Source organism: Pantherophis guttatus, chromosome 2, assembly GCF_059756535.1.
Source record: "Pantherophis guttatus breed Tessera chromosome 2, ASM5975653v1, whole genome shotgun sequence".
NCBI classification, from domain to species: domain Eukaryota; kingdom Metazoa; phylum Chordata; class Lepidosauria; order Squamata; family Colubridae; genus Pantherophis; species Pantherophis guttatus.
In genome coordinates this window covers 30132412-30138670 of record NC_142064.1, presented here as the reverse complement: position 1 = coordinate 30138670, position 6259 = coordinate 30132412, and the positions used below count along the sequence as shown (strand labels likewise).

The 6259-nt window shown below is 40.4% G+C and overlaps 1 long non-coding RNA gene across 1 annotated transcript; it reads left to right on the top strand.

The window, feature by feature from the left end:
• The first annotated feature begins 1812 nt into the window (after nt 1-1812).
• Nucleotides 1813-3425, top strand: LOC117679212 (uncharacterized). Its single transcript, XR_004595317.3, has 3 exons — nt 1813-1898; nt 2363-2487; nt 3365-3425. It is a non-coding gene; the product is annotated as an uncharacterized LOC117679212 (long non-coding RNA).
• Nucleotides 3426-6259: the final 2834 nt, after the last annotated feature.

Here is a 6259-nt window from a genome sequence, read left to right as displayed (position 1 = left end):
TTATCAGAGCCTTCCAAAGCTGGCTAGGGTATCCCTCCACCTCTTCCTCCTCTGACTCTGCAGCTATCTCTGCTGACAGCCAACAGGCCACAACAGATAATACTACCATCCATCAAAAACATCAACATCTCAAAAACCATCAATAGGCTATTACAACAATATGGCATCACTGTAGCACACAAACCAACTAAAGCCATCCAAAACATCCTAAGTCAACCGAAAGATCCAGCAGGCACCCAGAATAAAAAACAAGAATCATCTACAACATACAGTGTAAGGACCCTAATAGCTACTATATAGGACAGACAGGCAAAAGTCTAGTAGAGCGCATCTATGAATACTAAAATAGTAGTCAGAAGACATGATGATACCCCTTAATTTCACAACACGTAAATAGACTTAACCATAGTTTAAACTGAGAAACTGTGAGCATCCTAAACCAAATCAAATCCAAAAATGTAGAGAATTCTGAAAGCCTGACATTCAGGCCATAAATAGGCACACAGAGATAAACAAGATCTACATACCATGTCAATCAAAAAGCCAAAAAGGAAACAAAAAGACCAACTTACATCTTCACCAGCAATCAACACCCAGAGATTAACACCAAGATTAACATTAGATCAATAATCAAGAAGCAAATCAAGGAACTACCAATTCAGACAAAAACAAGCTAACAGTAAACAACAATCCAAAGAACTACCATACAGGATGTAACTGGACTAGTTATTTGTGAGAACAGCTGACTGTCAGTTTGCTCCCCCCCCCCAAGATCGGGAAAGTCTAGTAGCTGTTATTTTGTCAAATCTCTTTGCAAGTCCCGTTCTAACCTTTCAAGATTGTTGGAAATGGAGGGGGGATTAATTTTACTTACAGATCTCTTGCTAGCAAAGTGATCTTCAATTCTTGGTTATTTTGCAGTTTTCACTGGTGGGAGAGATCTCGGGCTGTTCCATGGCGTTTCTTTCTTTTTCCTATGCCATATTAGTTTCTGGCAAAAACAATAATCTTTTGTCGGCTGTTATCTTCTCCGAAAAATATTAGTTAAATAAAAAAGGATCCAATGGGAGTACTAAAAATTGATAAAATAAAATAAAACCAAGAAGTGCTCCTGCAAACACGCTCCCCAAAGAACTACCAAGGTCATTCCCACCAATACTGACAAGGCAAGCCACCAGTATATAAAAACCCACTCTCTATTAGCATTGATAATGTTACCTAGTTTGGTAATGAAATGTGTGCAAGAAAACAATCAAGCTTAGAGAGCACCAAGGATTCCACACTAAAATACTTTTTGTAAATGTTTCCACATCTCTTTAAAAAGCAAGAAAGATTATGGTTTTCCAACATAGTTAAAAATAAAAACTATTTATATCCCACCTTTATTATTTTTATCAATAACTCAGGATGGTGTACATATCTAATATATCTTCCTCCACAACAACAACCCTGTGCAGTGGGTTGGGTTGAGAGAGAATGACCGGCTTAACGTCACTCAGCTGGCTTTCATGCCTGTGGCACAGGAATGGGTTCTAAATTTTTTTACTACCAGTTCTGTGGGCGTGGCTTATTTTGTGGGCATGGCTTGATGGTCATGTGACAATTCTTTAGGATTTAGCAGAGGTACTGATCTACCAGGCTTTTAACTGCTTGCAGAGCTGTACTGGTCTACTCATTTGTTTTTGGAGGCACTGGTCTACCCATTTATTTTTGCAGGCACCGGTCTACTCATTTGTTTTTGGAGGCACTGGTCTACCACCACACTGCCTTTTAACACTGATCAGCTGTAGGGCGGCCCTTTGAAATCCCATGGCAAGAGTTTAAACAGTTTTTTTCCTTCTAGCCGATCAGCTGGGACTCAGGAGGCAGCAATAGATTGGGGGTGGCCCAAATAAAAGGTAAGAATAACGCGGGGGAGGGGGGGCAGGGGGCAGAACCAGTTCGGTCACATCATATCGTCACCGATACCGGCTCGGTGGAACCGGGCCGAACTGGGAGGAATCCACCACTGCTGTGGCAGAATTAGAACCCACAGCCTCTAATGCCTTAAGCACTAGACCAAATGGGTCTCTAACTAAAAAGGCAAAAGATGCCATTAAAAAAAAAATTGAACTGACTGCAGCAGGCTGGTTTTTTAAAATTATTTATTAAATTTATATGCCACCCATCTTGCCAAGATGTGAATCTGATCTTACAATCAAGTAAAAACAAGATAAAACATTAAATATTAAAATAAATATTAAAAGTAAAATTCACTTAAAATTAACAATGATGGCAAGGAAGGGAGCAAGATGGACACGGAGTGGAAGCAGAATCTTATCTCAGTCCATTAACTACCTCCAATATGTCTTCTCCCATTCAGGTGCCAAGCCAGTTGGCAGAACCAGGGTTTCAAGCCATTTTGGAAGACCTAAAAGGTGGATGCAGATCTCATCCCAGGGGCATGATATTCCAGAGGGCAGGAGCCACCTTACCTAAGAAGATAAGGTCCTCCTTGAGTGAAGCTTATTTCATTTTATTGGCAGCAGTTCTCGATTTCTTTCTAGATGTTCCTACAGCCTTTCTAGATCTAGCCTACAGCCCTTACTGGCAGTCTCTTATTGAACTCTGCATCTGTTTAGCTTTGTGATGTCAGTCAATTTTTGGCAAGATGCTGTCACTTGCTGTAATATGTCCGCAGTTGTAGAAACATGTAAATGTGAACAAGATTATAGTCTTTGAATAACCTATAATAAATAGAAGTTAGTCAGAGGTGTTATTTGACTGATTTGGTCCAGTCCATGAAAACTAGTTGTTAAATTGTCACACATATTACAGCTATGCCAAAATTTCACAGTTTTTCTGCTTTGCCCAGACAAGCTAACTTATCCAGGCAAAGTAGAGAGGAAAATGCAGAGCACATCTGACAAGGATTGGAGGTTTTATGTGCACAAAGTCACAGCCCAGACAGAACCAATCTACCCAATTTTCCAGAGACATAGCTTGTCCAGGCAGTGATATTATATTAATTCTAATTGTATTGAAAATACAACCCAACAAATAAAATCTAACAAATAACTTCTATTGATTTATTTTAAAAATCATTTTTTTTTAAATTTAAAAACTCAGTGTGCATAATTGTGATTTATTGATTAAAAAGTTCGCCAAGCAAAGCAACCCGATCAAATTTTTTGAACTTTGCATTATCAAAAATTGCCACTGCACTCAAAGGAAATTCTTTATATGGAAGATTTCTTTTGTCAATCCTATAGTTCCAAACTAAAGATGGCTACTGAACTGTAAATAAGTTGTGTTGTTTAAGAGATATATGTGCTGTTCACTCACTTGCTATTTCTCTACTTGTGTTTTTGCATGCTTCGAACAGCTGGATTGGCAGGAGCTGGAGTGAATGACAGGCGCTTGCCCTGTCATGCAGCTGCACTCGGATCTCAAATGCAGGCTTGCTGATTGTTAAGTGAGCCACTGCGTTCCATATGTGCTGTTAATATAATAGGAAAGGTCACACCTATTTGTACAGGTTTGTAGCACTGCAAGGTTTGAGAATTCCTGCCTTACTGCTGCTGTTATGACTCACTCTATTTCTGATCTTTGTTGAAATAAGACAGCCTTTAAAGGAGGTGTAGGTATATCCTGTTCATTAAATACTTTGATATTTCCCATGCTAAAAGGCTGACATGATGAATTACTGTCAGAACCAATTGTTACCTTATTTAAATAATACCTCTGAGGTTAGTTTGATCAACTGTAATCTTGGAAGGATTAAGGTTTGCATTCTCAAATGCAAAAGAAATTTACATTTACATTTACATTTACATTTACCAGTACAAAAAGTTGAAAATTACTCATCCCTGGTGGTTGCTTTTAAATCTATGTTTTTTAACAACAATGTAATAGAAGAAGATAAAGATGGGCCATTACTAATATAACATCAAAATGCCCTCAACACCGCAAAGCTTTGTTTTATATGTAGTTTTACACTGAAGAATTTAGAAAGACTTGGCAACAATCTGAAAAGCTTAAGGACATTCCCACCCCAAAACAGTTACAGCAGGGGCGGGTTTCAAAACCTGTCGCTAATGGTTCACTCGTGGGCACTTGCACGCTTGCGACACTTCTGCGCAAGGTGGGTGGGCGGAGCCTCTTGCCGCCACTGTTACCAGTTCACCCAATCTGGGGTGAACCGGTAGCAACCCACCACTGAGTGAGAAACAGCTAGGATAAAATATTCAGACTGCAGCTGGTCTTGCTGAGCTAGGGCAGTGATGGCAAACCTTTTTGCCATTGTGTGCCAAAAGTGGGGAGAGCGGGGGGAGGGGTATTGTGCGCGTGCATGCCCACACCCATAATTGTTTGTGCCCCGCCCCCCACGCTCCCCTGCTTTTGGCACATGATGGCCCGGTGAGCCCGGTAGGCCTGTTTTTCGCCCTCCCCTTTCTAGGAACCTGAGTAGGGCGAAAATGGCTTTCCTCCCCGCCCTGGAGGCCTCCGGGGGCAGGAAGCAGTCTGTTTCCCTACTTTCAGTGAGCCCAGAAGGCCCAAAAACCAGCTAGCCTGACCTGAGCTCGCGTGCCCACTGATATGGCTCTGCGTGCCACCTGTGGCACGCGTGCCATAGGTTCGCCATCACGGAGTTAGGGCATTAAGATCTTTCTGGGAGGTAAAAAAATCAAGATGTCTTCCATGATTACAAAATCCCATCCCTTTTAAAATATGTGTTGTGTATGCGGGACATGTTAAAAAGGGGCAAGACTTTGGATATGCAGTCATGACATCATCATGACTTTTTTTGTTTCTCATTACAAATGCACCTTACCCTCCAGAACCTGCTTTAAGCTAGAGCATTGCTTTGTTTAATGAATGATATCCCAGACAGGATACTTCTTACAAACTAATTTACTTACAAACTAGTCAGACACACTTTTGTATAACTGTGAACTCTCCTGCCCTTCTATTTTCTAAGAATCACCTATGTGGGTTCAGAAACATTTGTGAAAATAACCAACTGTTGTGTGGAAGTTTGTAGTTTCCAGCATGCAAACTTCCCATGTACTATTTATTGTGATTAAAATAATCCCCAAACCCTGAGAGTTTCAGAACTACCTTTCTTGTTTCCCTTCTCATAACAGCCAATCACAACTTCTGGTAACAGCCCATCACAACCGCTTTGTTAATAAGCCAATTTGCATCCACACAAAATGCTCCCTGAATTCCCGGGGTGGCCACTGGCTGAACAGGGTGCCTTATTCCAAATATACGCCAATTGGATTCACAGACCACACTTGACTTATTTTAATCATGGCTTACTAAATAAATAAATTGGCTGGGTTTCATACATGGCATTAAAGTACTATAGAGTTTCACTGGGTTTGGTTTGACGTGCATGGACTAGCAACTGCTCTTCAGAGGTCCCAGCAAGAATCTTCCTTAAGACTTCTGAATGAATCTTGTGACTTACCATGCAATGAATGTGTGCTAATCTTTGGCCTTTTTGCAATAGTCTTTCCTGTGTCTAAGACAGGATTTCGAAAAATTCTGGTCTTAAGCCATTCAGAGTTATAAAGTTAATTCCAAATCCTTGGACTGAGCCTGAAATCAAGGTTTGTGCCACCACAGTGGGACCTGGCAAGATGCATTCTGCGTCTTTTAAGTCCTGGTTACTTTTTGAGTTCAGCCTGACCTCTAGTAATTTTATGAGTATATCCATGTACCTTTCTTGGCAAAGTCAGGCTTGATTTGCCACTGCCGTCTACTGAGGTATATTTTAATCTCCCTGATCTAATCAACAGCATTGGTATTTCCTGGATGCCTCCCTTTCAAGTATTAACCACCTCCAGCCTGATTCAATTTCCAGCCCAAACAAGGACACCCAAGAGTTGCCTCCGGCTGAAATATCTATACTGCTTTCATATTTACCTGTACATTTAAAGAGAATAAACCACAATAATTGAAACATAAGGTTTGGCTCCATCTCTTATCCGCTGGAAATAGTAGCACTTAAACTCTTTAATTTTTCCTGAACGCTAGTAAACAATTTTTCCTAGCAAGTTTCACTTCATTGGCAATAATAGGATTGTCACTCAAAGTTCTACCAACAATGATACCTATCTTTTCTCAAATTGCTTTTGGTTCCTTCTCTTTCAAGCTGTTTTGGGATGGAAAACTCTTGCATTCATTTTTTTCCTCTAATAATTTTAACCATCTGAATGCAGACCCCAGTATGAACATGTGAATACTGTAGATACAAATAGTAGGTAGATAG